The sequence below is a fragment of the Camellia sinensis genome, chromosome 8 (genome assembly GCF_055761805.1).
Source record: "Camellia sinensis isolate YWXY chromosome 8, ASM5576180v1, whole genome shotgun sequence".
Lineage (NCBI taxonomy): Eukaryota > Viridiplantae > Streptophyta > Magnoliopsida > Ericales > Theaceae > Camellia > Camellia sinensis.
In genome coordinates, this window is record NC_138968.1 from 29,045,717 (window position 1) to 29,059,185 (window position 13,469).

Here is a 13,469-nt window from a genome sequence, read left to right on the forward strand (position 1 = left end):
ATCGGCGAAGAGAGTCGTCCCGAAGAGGAACATGATGAAGCCTTGCGCATACTGGTCCACCTCCTCTGGGGACATCTGCGCCTCCTCTGCCAAGGCCGGCTGGACCCGAAAGTGGCTCTCAAACCACGAATACCTGACGAACCCTGCTCGAGCGAGGGGAGGCTGCGTACCGAGCAGGTATAGCTGGGCAGCGTCCCACTCATCCATATCCGTGTTGAAGGGGATCGGATCACCCCCTACCCCAATGCCAGTAAGCATCGAGAAGTCGTAAGGGGTCATCCTTATGTCCCCTGCGACGGAGAAGTGGAAGGAGTTGGTGGTATCCCACCACCTCTCCGCTAGAGCAGCAAGCAAGGGCCTGCAGGTAGTCAGTCGAGAGAGCCCCCTGCAGAAGATGCCAAAGCCGGCCTCGTCGACGATGTCACGAACCGCATCTGGCAGCTCGAGGTACCAGTCCCGAGCAACGGTGTTCCCATACCCGCGGATGGTATGGGAATCCCCCTGTAATCAAAAACAACAATTGCAAGGCAATATTCAAAATGCAATTCTGAGAAGCATACAATGAACTACAACGCGTGATGTGTCAGCGTGTTTGGGTGGTTCAGGGCAGATGTAGCATGCGTGCAAGTTTTAACAGATTCAAACAAATACCGGGTGCCGGTGTGCTTATAGTGAACTACAACGCGTGATGTGTCAGCGTGTTTGGGTAGTTCAGTACAGTATAGCATGCGTGCATATTTTCAGACTCAAGCCAATAGCAGGTACCAGTGTGTATGTAGTGAAATACAGTGTGCGCCGTGTGTTTGGGTGATTCGAAGCCAGTGCAGTGTGTGTGCATGTGTCAGTCTCAAACAGATATCAGTTGCACGTATGTTTACAATCAACTACAGTATACAGTATATCAGAATTAAGATGTTAAAGAGCATAACCAGCTACGACAGTTTTGCATCCTACATTGCAGAAAGTAAAGCAGAGAAGGAAAGTTACCTCGGAAGCACCAAAGGACAGATGGGAAGTAGGCTCACGCAGGAGGAGCTCGCGTGCCACGCCCCTCTCGAAGCTCCGGAACTGGCGTAGTCCGTCGGGGAGCATCTCATGAACTACGTGCATGTAGGTCTTCGGATCGAACGGCCGGATACGGCGTGGCAAGGGCTCGGCCTCAGGGTCCATCTCGAGCTCTGGAGGAGCCCCGCCCTGTGGAAGATCGTCTGCCATCTCAAAGAGAATGTGAAAATGGCCGGAAGACGAAAAACCGGGCAAAAAGACGAAAAGTCAACAAAAAGTCAAACCCCGAGAGGGTCGGAAAAGGCCGAAAAAGTCGGAGTGCGGAAAAGGCATGGGTATTGAGAAAAACTCGAGGGAAACAAGCCCCAAGGGGCGAAAATCAAGAAAGAAACACCGAAACGAAGTTTCGTTCGGTTGAAAATGTCCGAAACGCGAAGGAGATCGCGAACCGAACAACGAAATGGGAAGAACGCAAGAAAAGGAGAGAATCAAGGGAGGAAAATGCCTTAGAGGGGAGGGGGAAGGATTTTTGACCAAAGAGAAGTGAAGAAAATAGGGTTAGAAACCCTATTTTAAAAGACCCATGGCCAATTGACAAAACTGCCCCGATACAGGAACTCTTTGTCGGTCGGCCACATTCTTTGCCGGTCGGCAAAATATTGTGCCGATGGAATTGCATGATGGCTGGTGGACATCCGGTGGTCTCCTATAGTGATTTTGGAGCCTCCTACACCCTTGTTTGAGTTATTTGTGGGGTTCAGGGCCTTCTTTGCTCAAAACCGTGCAAAACAGTGCATTTTCGACACTCAACCGGCCTCCGTTGTGACCTTGGGTCGTGTCTTTTGTGCGTGGCACTCAAATTCGTTCAAGGTGTATCCTTTTCGTATCCTTTTGGCTTTTACAAAAACTCAAAAGTTGCCCCATGCGTATCGCATATCAATCGCACTGTCTTGTGCGCTCACGTTGTCTAAAACGCATTGCGCGGTTTTGCGCATCTCATTGTATTTTGCATACATTCAATCAATTCATTACTTGCGTAGACCGCATGTTTTGCTTGCGTAGACCGCATGTTTATTCAATTTCATTACTTGCATAGACTGCATGTTTTGCTTGCCTAGACCGCATGATTGTTCAATTTCATTACTTGCGTAGACTGCATGTTTTGCTTGCGTAGACCGCATGTTGGCATTCAATTTCATTACCTGCGTAGACCGCATGTCCTGCTTGCATAGACCGCATGTTTGTAATCAATTTCATTGCTTGCGTAGACCGCATGTTTGTTCAAATTTCATTACTTGCGTAGACCGCATGTTTTGCTTACGTAGACCGCATGTTTTGCTTGCGTATACCGCATGGTTGTTCAAATTTCATTACTTGCGTAGACCGCATGTTTTGCTTGCGCAGACCGCATTCTCTTGGTCAAATTTCATTACTTGCGTAGACCGCATGTTTTGTTTGCATAGACCGCATATTTGTTCAAATTCACTACCTGCGTAGACCGCATGTTTGTCCAATTTCATTACTTGCGTAGACCGCATGCTTATGATCAATTTCGTTGCCTGCGTAGACCGCATGCTCCACTTACATCACTGTGCCTTCACAACATTGTTATGTTTCCCACTTGCTTTGCGTTGTCACGCACTTTCAAATACATTAATACGCATATTGTTAATCACATTGTACCTGTTAAGTTTGTTTTCTTTACAGGCATGATATTGTATGTACGGTTCATTTAAGGCTGGAGGAACCAGACGAACCGCACAGGTATCGCACGGTCTAGGAGAACCTAAATCCTCTGAAGGTGCAAGTCCTTCGGTGTTTGTCGTGCCCGAATGACTTTTGATAAGTTGCATTATACATGCATATCTTAAGCCGCATGTTGTTGCGCATTTCAAGTTCACTTGCATTGTTATGCATTTCTTGCGCAATATACACGGTCTAGGAGACCTTAAATCCTCGGAAGGTGCAAGACCTTTAGTGCATTGATGTGCCTACAAAAGCCGCATGTTGTCGCGCATTCCATGCATTTCATGCATCATTTGCATTCCAAAAACAAAAACAAAACAAATATATAATTGCATTGTCATGCATCATTGCATATAGTGTATATTGCATTGTAGCTTTATGGCTTGCACCTTTCCATGATTGAGCTTGCTCTGGTATGTGTCCATACTTTTCACGTTGAAACATAGTTCAGTGGACCGTTCTATGTTAGACGTGGCTTGTACACGTACATGCTTTCCTAGGCAAGATTTGGTTTGGCCTGCAGGCCATATCCATTATATCACATTTCCATTCCATTGCATATAGTGTATATTGTATTGTAGCTTTACAGCTCGCGCCTTTCCATGATTGAGCTTGGTCCGGTATGCGCCCATACTTCACGTGTCGAAGCATAGTTCAGTGGACCGCTCTATGTTAGATGCGGCTTGTACGTGTACATGCCCTTCCTAGGCAAGATTTGGTTTGGCCTGCGTGCCTTATCTATCGTATCTTTTTCATCCCAGTGCATATTGCATTGTAGCTTGCATGCATTCATTGCATCACCCTTCGTCTGTGGCTTGCGCCTTTCCATGATGAGCTTGGTCTGGTATGTGCCCATACTTATCGTGTCGAAGCATAGTTCAGTGGACCGTTCTATGTTAGACGTGGCTTGTATACGTACATGCCTTGCCTAGGCAAGATTTGGTTTGGCCCGCGTGCTATATCCATTGCCATTTCCCCAGCATTTCCATATATATATATATATATATATTACATTGTAGTGTAATTTTTGCATCTAGCATTAGGATTGTAGTCCTTTCCTCAGTGGGTCGTTTCCTCACCTTTGTCATTCCCCCCCAATACTTGTTCTTGTATCCGTCTATATTACTCGTAGTTCAGTTGACCGTTCTATGGTAGACGGACTTGTTACCTCCATCAATCTATTTGACATAGGTGTCGTTCTGAACCGCTCATGATTGGATCATGATTCAATTGCTTTGCATATAGTTTGCATTGTTTCAATTACATTGCATCTTCATTTGCATTGTTTGTACATTATTTTGTATATATTGCATATCATTTTGCATCCATTTTTGCATTGTCATGCATGTTGCTAAATAACATCGTACCTGTCAAGTTTGCTTTCTTTTCAGGCAGGATATTGTATGTACGGTTCAATTGAGGCTGGTGTAACCAGACGAGCCGCACAGGTATTGTATCCTCCGAGTGAGAAGTATCGATAATTGCATAATTCTCTTACATCTTTTCTGCATTTTAGTGTAGTTTCGTGTATGCTAGCTTAAAACTGTCGCATGTTATGCTTCATTACAGTTTTCTTTGCATGATCATAAGTTATGTCCGGCTCTGTGCATTGTCTTGCATTTTGCCCCTGCCTTCAGGCGCATACCTTGTTTGTCTTGCATGTTTGTCTAAGTCTTCGGCCTTGTCAAAAATGGATCGTCTCTGGGATTTGACATCCACTCCTGTCATTGTCATGACTTTCGAGTTCTGTCAAAGAGGGGCAACTGTAGACACCCCATTTTTGACCGTCCTCAAGACTTGGACGTCACCGTTTGAACACCCGGTGATCATCCATGTTTGTGTTTGTTTGGAGTTCCCGGAGGTCTCGGCTACGCGCTTTGCCTCAGGATCTCCGAACTCGACTGTTTAGTGTCTGGTTTTGTACCAAACACTTGTGTTTTGCCTTGGAGGGGCAGGGAATGCCTTGTGAGGCATCCCCACACATCACCGGCCATGGCCAGAGGCCACCGGCTGGTGTTTTGATGCCATCGGTAATGTATATTGCCGGTCGACGTTCTTTGTTGCCAATCGGCACTCCATTTTGACAAAATGGCAATTTTGAGGAGCCGACTACTGTTCATCTGCTTTTGTAGATATTTTAATACAGCTGTCTTGCATTTGGCTCCCCTCCATACACGTGTATGGAGGGATCTCTCTCTTTAGAAGCTTGTCTTGTAAGCTTTACAAGACAATAAGCTCTATAAAGAGAGGTCTTCTCTCTTGTTGAAAGGGTTAGACATTTTAGACAGCCATTTTAGGGTTTGAGTTCTAGGGTTAGGGTTTGTATATATCCTAGCTCTATATCTCTCTTCCTCTTGTGTTAGTGTGTGTGTTGAGGCTCACTATTACACACAAACACATAGTGTTACACCTTTTCTTGATTCTTGAAGGGCCAGAGGTTTGTTCTTGAAGCTTGGGAGCTATTTTGAGTTCAAAGAAGCTGCTGGAGCTTCATTTGTGAAGAGGGTCTTCAAGGGTAACAATCTTTCTCCTTTATTCCCCATTTTTTCATACTATTTTTGCCTATCTTAGAACTGTTTTTGAGCTTAGTGTATAATATAAAAAAGTTCTGTTTTTAGGCCCTCTAAATAGTTTGTTTAGAGTGTTTTGTGGTTTGGAGGTGTTTGACCCCTCTTAGGCCTTGAGAGGCCCCATTTTATGCTATTTTGAGTGAGCTCCAGGACCTTGGTGTTTGGGCCTCCTCACCACTGAAATCTTGAGGGATTTCAGAGGTGAGGATGGTGCCTTGAGGTCCTCAGGAGGAGAGGGCCACCCTCTCTCCTTGTTGTCCTTGAAATGGACCATTTTTGGCCTCTTGAGGGAGCACATAGCTAAGCTTCATGTTTACCATGCCTTAGCTGATTTTCATGCTTATTAGGTCATAATATGCTTCTGTTTTTTTTATGGTTTTGGTACACCATGCATGCTTAGCATACCTACCTTGTAATGCCATGTTTAGGCCTTAACATGCCTTAGGTTGTGAGCCATTGTTCTAGCATGTTTTCGGTCTAGCATTGTGAAGCTTTTGTGTTTATTTTGCCATGCTAGAGGTCTGTCCGTAGTTGTTTGGGTCGACCAAGGCATGCTTAGTATAGCCCCTTTGCATTTTTGGTTTGTTGGCCTTAAGTGTGTGAATGTATAACATGCATCCTTGCCTTAATTTAGTGGGTTGGGACCATTTGCCATGTTATTTCAGTCCCTTTGACATGTTTGTATGCTTGTCTTGGATGCCTCTTTGAAGCTTTGAAAGCTTGTCTTTCGTGCTCCATGTTTTGGTCATTGTGCATGCTTTTGAATTTGAGCCATTAGATGCCATCTAGGTGTCCCTTGGGTGTTATGTAGGTTCGTATTAGACCTATTTTAAATCCTCTTAGCCTTGCGAAGCTTGGTTGCTTAGTCTTGGTTTAAGCGTCTTGGCTTGTCTTGGATTTTGGCTTTGTTTGCTTGCTAATGTTGGTCTTGTTTAAGTTGGTTTGGCGCCTCTTATAGCAAGATTTTCAAGGCGTATAATGCATGCCATATGCCCATGATTATTCCCTTTTAAATGTGTTTGAAAGTCGCCTTTGTTTGCTTAAGTATAGGCCCATTAGCATGTGCATGTGTGTAAGTGTGTTTGGTCCCATTTCTTAAGTTTTTGGCCACTGTTTTAGGCCTGGTTAGAGTTGCCTAATTTAGTTTTAAGTCCATCCCTTTGTTTGTTGCATGTTCTCCATGTATGTTGTAGCATATTGGTGAGTTGTTGCAGGTTTGAAATCACATGATTGAATGAAGTCACATGTTGGCTTACATGCTTGAATGCCTACATTAGCCTTGCACACTTGTTAGTTGCATTCCTCTATGCCTTGCATTTCTTGCATGCTCATTTGCATTGCCGTATTGCATACCTAGTTAACATGCTTAGGTTGCATTGCATTGGCATGCATGCTTGGCCTCTTGACTACCCATGATAGAGGTTAAGTCCCCCCTATTTGGTTTGATGGTTTGCATTACACTTAACATCAAAATGTGCACACTTGGTCCCTTGGGCCATCATGCATGGAAATGCGCGATTGATGGTCCGAGAACCAAGGAACATGTCCCTTTGAGTCACTAACATGATAAGGGACATGATTGGTGCATATATGGCTTGAATTGCATTGCCATGCAAAGTCCTGTCCTCTGCTGCTGTCAAACAGGTTCTGCAAGCACTTTCTGCCGATCGACTGCATGGAGTGCCGACCGACAACCCATTGATGGCCAATGGATGCATTCACAGCTGGTGATTACATACCCCTGCCGGTGGCCAATCTACTCAGCCGGTGGTGTCTCCCAGCATCCAGAGAAACAATTCTGAGACTTTGGCAGCCTTCAGAGGAGTATAGCAGGGAAAACAGAGGCAGCTTGCGCATGGCAGTGCACTTCCGAGCAGGACCGAGCACGCGCGCATCGAACCCTCCTCCCGAGGCGGTTCATCTGCTTTCCATAGATTGGTTAATTTGCTTAATTAATTAGGTGATTTGTAATAATTAATTAGCTTGTCGGTTAATTATCTATAATATTTATTTGGTCCCTCCGAGCGAGGGCGAATCTGTAACAAGTGTGGGTGAGTGTGCATGTCTTCCAACCCCCACTTCTTTCTCCCTTTTACTTACCCGCTTTGATGGTTAGTAATAGGACATGTTTAATTTAACATACCTTATGCTATGCATGCGTGCATCATTCATCAGTATTGCATGCACCGGGCTCGGCGCATCATGCTAACTGCATTAGTATTTCAAATCTAACTTGAATACATGCTACTTGTGCATTTTCGCATGCCATGTTTAGGTTAGCCGAGCCTACTCTAGAGACATTCCGTACGCGTTGCATTAGACATTAAAACATGGACTTGGATCATGCATTGATTGCTAACTAGTTTATTGTTTTGGCACGGAGTACGATGTGAGTATTTTATGCTTTAGCATACCGCATGCATGTGAATGCTATTATGACAGCATGCTTAACATGTGGCTAGATGTTTATGTGATAAACTGTTTGAATGCCAGTGGGTGAAGGTTGGGTTTCCTGAGTTGGAATAGCTCGTTGAAATCCGTATTTTAGCCTATTTGTGAGTAGCAAATTCCAAAGTGTTTTTCTAAACAAACGGCTATGCAATGCTTATTTTCAAATTAGGCAATCTAGTCTATACTTGTTTGCTGTGCGCATAACATAGTAATTCGAGGCTAATAACCGGAATAAGAACACATAACGTTTTCAAAAATGGATATCACGGTTAGTAGAGGCCGATTTTCGGATCGGGCGAGAGGGGGTGCTCATAGCTGACCTTCCCCGATCGTACCCAAGTTCCCGAGCCGAGGCAACTTTTGTGATGACGGACACGTGGCCTTTGGCACCGAGTCAGGGTTTCCTAAATTCCCCCATAAAAAATATTTAGGTGGCGACTCTGTATCTGGCAAAGCAGTCCATGTTTGGCACTTCTTTTCAAAAAAATCTGTTTCTCAAAACGATTTGCCGAATTTTGACCCTTGGTTCAGATTAAGAACCGTGACACAAATCGAGTCCGAACTGTAGCGAGGGCCCCCCACGTGGGCGCGTCTACAAGTGCATCTATCACACTTTGTTCACTTAGTGTATCTATCGCACATAGTTCACGTAGTGTATCTATCGTACTTTGTTCACATAGTGTATCTATCACACTTTGTTCATTTTGTGTATCTATCGCACATATTCACTTTGTGTATCTATCGCATAGGTTCACTTTGTGTACATATCGTATTTAATATCGTGTGCCTTGGGCATTGTTTTTCTTTCTCGCCGTGCACGCGGCGCATTTGGCTGTCTTTGGTTAAGAGCATTTGGAACGTGTTCCAATGCTTATACCACTCCTTTGGCCGGAAATGTTAGGACGTGTCTCTATGTTTCCCCCTCTTTGATTAAGAGCATTTGGAACATGTTCCAATGCTTATAGCATTCCTTTGGTTGGAAACGTTAGGACGTGTCCCAATGTTTCCCCCTCTTTGGTTAAGAGCATTTGGAACGTGTTCCAATGCTTATACCATTCTTTTGGTTAGAAACGTTGGGACGTGTCCCTATGTTTTCCCCTCTTTAGTTAAGAGCATTTGGAACGTGTTCTAATGCTTACACCATTCCTTTGGTTGGAAACGTTGGGACGTGTCCCTACGTTTCCCCTTCTTTGGTTAAGAGCATTTGGAGCGTGTTCTGATGCTTATACCACTCCTTTTCCGTTTGCATGCAATGCGCCAGAATCTTGTCTCAGACCTCGGGTGTGCCCAATGGTTGCTTTTGGCCTTTCTTGCGAGGGGTGTAGTGAAGATTCCATAATTTTCCTACATCATTTCTGCATGAAATGTGGTTTGACTTGTGTGTCTCCTGCGTAGTGTGTTTGTGTTTCTTATGTGTGAGATTACCATACCTTATCGGTTTGCTTCAAATGGTGTATTTACTTTGCGTAACATTTGCATAAATGCTTCATTATAGCTTTTTTTTGCATAATCATAAGTTATGCTCTTGCATCATGCATGTCATTTGCATTTTGCCCCAGCCTGCGGGCGCATCTCTCTATTATTATATTGAGTGTTTGCCTGAGTTTTCGGCCTTGTCAAAAATGGGTCGTCTCTGCACTTTGACATTCACTCCCGTCACTTTGTGACTTTCGGGTTCTGTCAAAGACGGGTAACTGTAGACATCTTATTTTTGACCGTCCTCGAGACTTGGTTGTGCTTGCAGGTATATCCAGTAACAAGTTTGGTGGTTTACCGAGCATTCGAACTTCGTAGCAGGACGTCACAGGTTTGAGCTTTTCAAACCCTATTTCATTTTTGCCCCATTTTGGACCATGCTCTAGTCCCTCCCTATTGCTTGTTTTAGTGCACTGCCGACCATGATCAAAGGTTGTCAGCCATGGGTTAAGCCCTGCCGGCCACTAATGAGGCCTGTCGGCCATCAGGCCACCATGTTTCAACAGATATTATTTCAGATCTTTTGAGCCATCTGTTTTTCACTAAGCCATCCTCCATACACGTGTATGGAGGGATGGAGGCCATTTCAAGCTTGTCAAGCAAGCTTTGCATTGCATTGCTCTATATAAGGGGAGGCTCCTCCCCCTTTCTAGAGGTTGACAAAATTTTAGAGACAAAATATCTCTCTCTAGAATTCTCACACTCTCTCTCTCTCTATATATTGTGCTCAATAGTGTCCCAAAGTGTGTTTTCTCTTCACTTTTGCAGTACAACACCTAGCCAAACACTCCTACTTTGTTGCTGAAGTGCTTAAGGATCTTGTTTGGAGCCTAAAAGTTGGTTTTTGCCTCAGAAGTTGCTGGTTTTGAAGTTGTTCTTCAAAGGTGAGTAGTTACCCTCTTTAAGCTTCGTTTTGCTTAAGTGTTTAGCCATCTTTGTATGCTTCTTTTGACTTAGCTTTCAACTACAAAAACCTTTGTTTTTAAGTGCTTAAAATGGTTGTTTGAGGCCCCTTTGGCGTTAAGGGTGTTTCACCCTCTTGTGTGCCTTATTTGCTTAAGCTCGGTGCCATCTTTTAAGGCCTTTGAGGCAATCTTTATTTGGCCTTTTAACTACTAAAATCCAGTGGATTTTCAGTGGTAGAAATGTTGTTTTGAGGTCCCACATAGGAGGGGGTGGTCCCCTCTTCTCTTGTCTTGGTTGCATGCCTTGTTGGCCTAATTATTGAGCATGTTTTTCTAGCATGTGTTGGTTTGTTCTCAACTTATTTTTGGCCTTATTTCAGCATGGCATAACTTTGTTTTGGCTGGGTTAGGTCACCTCATGCATGCTTTTTACACTTGTAGTGTATTCTTGCCTTTTAGCCTTACATGCTTGCCACTTTGGCCCATCATTCTAGCCTATTTTGACTACACTCCAGCATGATTTTACCCATGTTTTAGCATGCTTAAGCTCTGTTTCAAGTAGTCTTGACCATGTGAGACTTGTCTTGTATGGTTGCAGTATAAGCGGCTTTGACTAGCTTTGAGTGTCAAGTTTCTAGCATGCGTTACTTGAGTTGTTTGCATGCTTGGGCCTCATTTCTATCATGATTTCAGTGTATGAAGTGCAGTCATACTCTCTCATGCTTCACGATATGCTTTATGCCTTGATCATGGCCTAACTTTTATGCATGCGTGCCTAAGCTTTTGGGCTACCATCTCAGCATATTTTTGGTCTTATTTTGCTATGTTACAACTCTGATTTTTGTTGGTGGAGTCGCCACTTGCTTCGTTTTGGTGTGTGTAGTGTAATCCCACTCTTTGGCCTTGCATGCTTGGTGTTTTGGCTTACCATTCTACCTTGTTTTGGCTACATTTCATCATGTTTCTAGCATTGTTTTGGCCTGCCTTAGGACTATTTTGAGTGATCTTGGTCCTTCGGGCCTTCTTTGATATGGCTATGGTGCAAGTGTCTTAGCTACTCTTGAGTTTTGAGCCCTCTTTGATGCCTTATTTCTGATGATTGGATGATTTGGCATCATCAAACACTTGATTTCAGAGCATATAGCATTGCCATATTCACATGCATATCACTCTTTTATTGTGCTTGAGAGTTGTGTTTAATGCCTAGTTTGCGAGCCAATGCATGGGCATGTTGTTGTAGCTTTTGGTGCTTCATTTCCAGCATGATTTTGCCACTGTTTACGCACAATGTAAGTCTGTTCATGGCTGGTTTGACCATTTGAGATCGATAGTGCATGCCTCATCAGTAATGTCCATCACTTGCTTTAGTGCTCTTGGCTCCATAACATGTTTTGCATGCATTGCTTCCATGATAGAGTCTTGTGCATGCCACCTTAGCATGGGTAGATGAGCATGTTGCATTTTTCATTGCATCGTGTTCAACAAGACGTTATGTTGAACACAAGGGGGATTGGTTCATTTCATACTTGGATTGATGAAATGAGCCAATCTCCCCTGGTCTCCATTCCTTTTGACTCGCATGATAAGGAGATGATCTAAGTGTCTTGTTTGCATTGCGTTTGTTGAGTTTGTACAAATTGGATCTTTGGCCATCTTGCATTGCGATGCTTGATTGATGGTTTTGGATCCAATGATGCCTCTCTCTTGATGTTTTGAGATGATATGGAGGGGCATAGTACATACATATTCTTGGGAGAGCCTCTATTTCCTCTATTTTGTGCTCTATTGCAGTTTGGTGTCACAACACACTAGTGGCCGACACCCCCTCATTGTTGGCCAGCACCCCTTCATCCTTGGCCGGCAGGGGGGTCGGCAGCAGTTTCTCATGGCTGGCAGGCCACTGGTGCACTGCCCAGCACTATTTTGGTAAGTTTCAGCATCAAGCTCTAGAAGACACCCTGCAAACAGAGCCTCTAAAGAGCAAACCGGAGAGCTTTTCGAGGCGGCAACCGAGAGCATGCATCCTTCATTGATCAAGGCAGAGCTGAGGCATCCTAACTTAGATATTTGGTATGCTTAGTTGGTTTTGTAAATTAATTTTTTAATTAGTTAAAGTGTTGTAATAATTAGCTTAGTGTTTGCTAGTTATTCAATTTGGTTGTGTAATAATTAGTCTAATTAGATTATTAGATTAGTTAAGTAGCATAGCTTAGAATAGCTTAGCTATCATTTGGACCCTCCTTCGCGAGGGCAATGTCGTAATAAGTGTGCCTGTGTGTGTGAATGTCTTGCAACCCCACGTCTTTCTCCCTTTTACTTAACCGCTTTTGATGGTTAGATTAGGGCATGTTTTGTTTAGCATACCTAATGCTTGCATGTTTGCATCGATTCATTTGTCTTGCATGCACCGGGCTCAAAACATCATTCAAACTGCATTGTATTTCAATACACTTACTTGAATACGTGTCTAAAAGCATGTTATCGAGTGTTCCATTAATATGCCATCTTAGATAGCCGAGCCTACTTAGTTGCATTCTCCATGTGTTGCATTACGCATTGTTGTCATAGCTAAGATCATGCATTGATTACTAACTAGCTTTTGTTTTGGCTTGGAGTAAACTGTGAGTGTTTACGCTTTAGCATCCTTGCATGTGTGTAAGTGACTGCCATGATAGCATGCTTGCCATGCGGCTATTTGCTTAATTGCTATAACTACATGAATGCCTGCGGAGGAATGCTTCATTACTTGAATTGAAATAATTTATCAAAATGTGAGTTTTAAGCCCACTTGAGGGTGGCAAATCATCATGTTTTAAGCCCACCTTGTTTGGTGGCAAATCCGCGCTTTAGCCTACTTACGAGTAGCAACATCAAACCATTTTCGAAAAACAAACATGAGATGTTTTGTTCCAAACTGAGTTATTGAGTCTATACTTGTGTGTTGTGGGCATCACATAGTAAGTTAGCTAATAATCAAACAAGAACACGTGTTTTCAAAAACAACATATCATGATTAGTAGAGGCTGATCCTTTGATCGGGCGAGCGGCGGTGCTCATTTCATGACCTTCCCCCCTCGTACCCAAGTTCTTGTGCCGAAGCAACTTTGGTGATGACGGATACGTGGCCTTAGCCACGAGTCAGGGTTTCCCAAATTTCCCAAAACAACACATTTAGGTGGCGACTCTGAAATCTGGCAAAGCAGTCCATGTTTTGCACTTTTTTATTAAAATCGATTTTTCAAAACGATTTGATGGATTTAGACTCTTTGGTGATTCATCAACCTTACATTGCACTTTGTGAGATTAGATTCAAAAT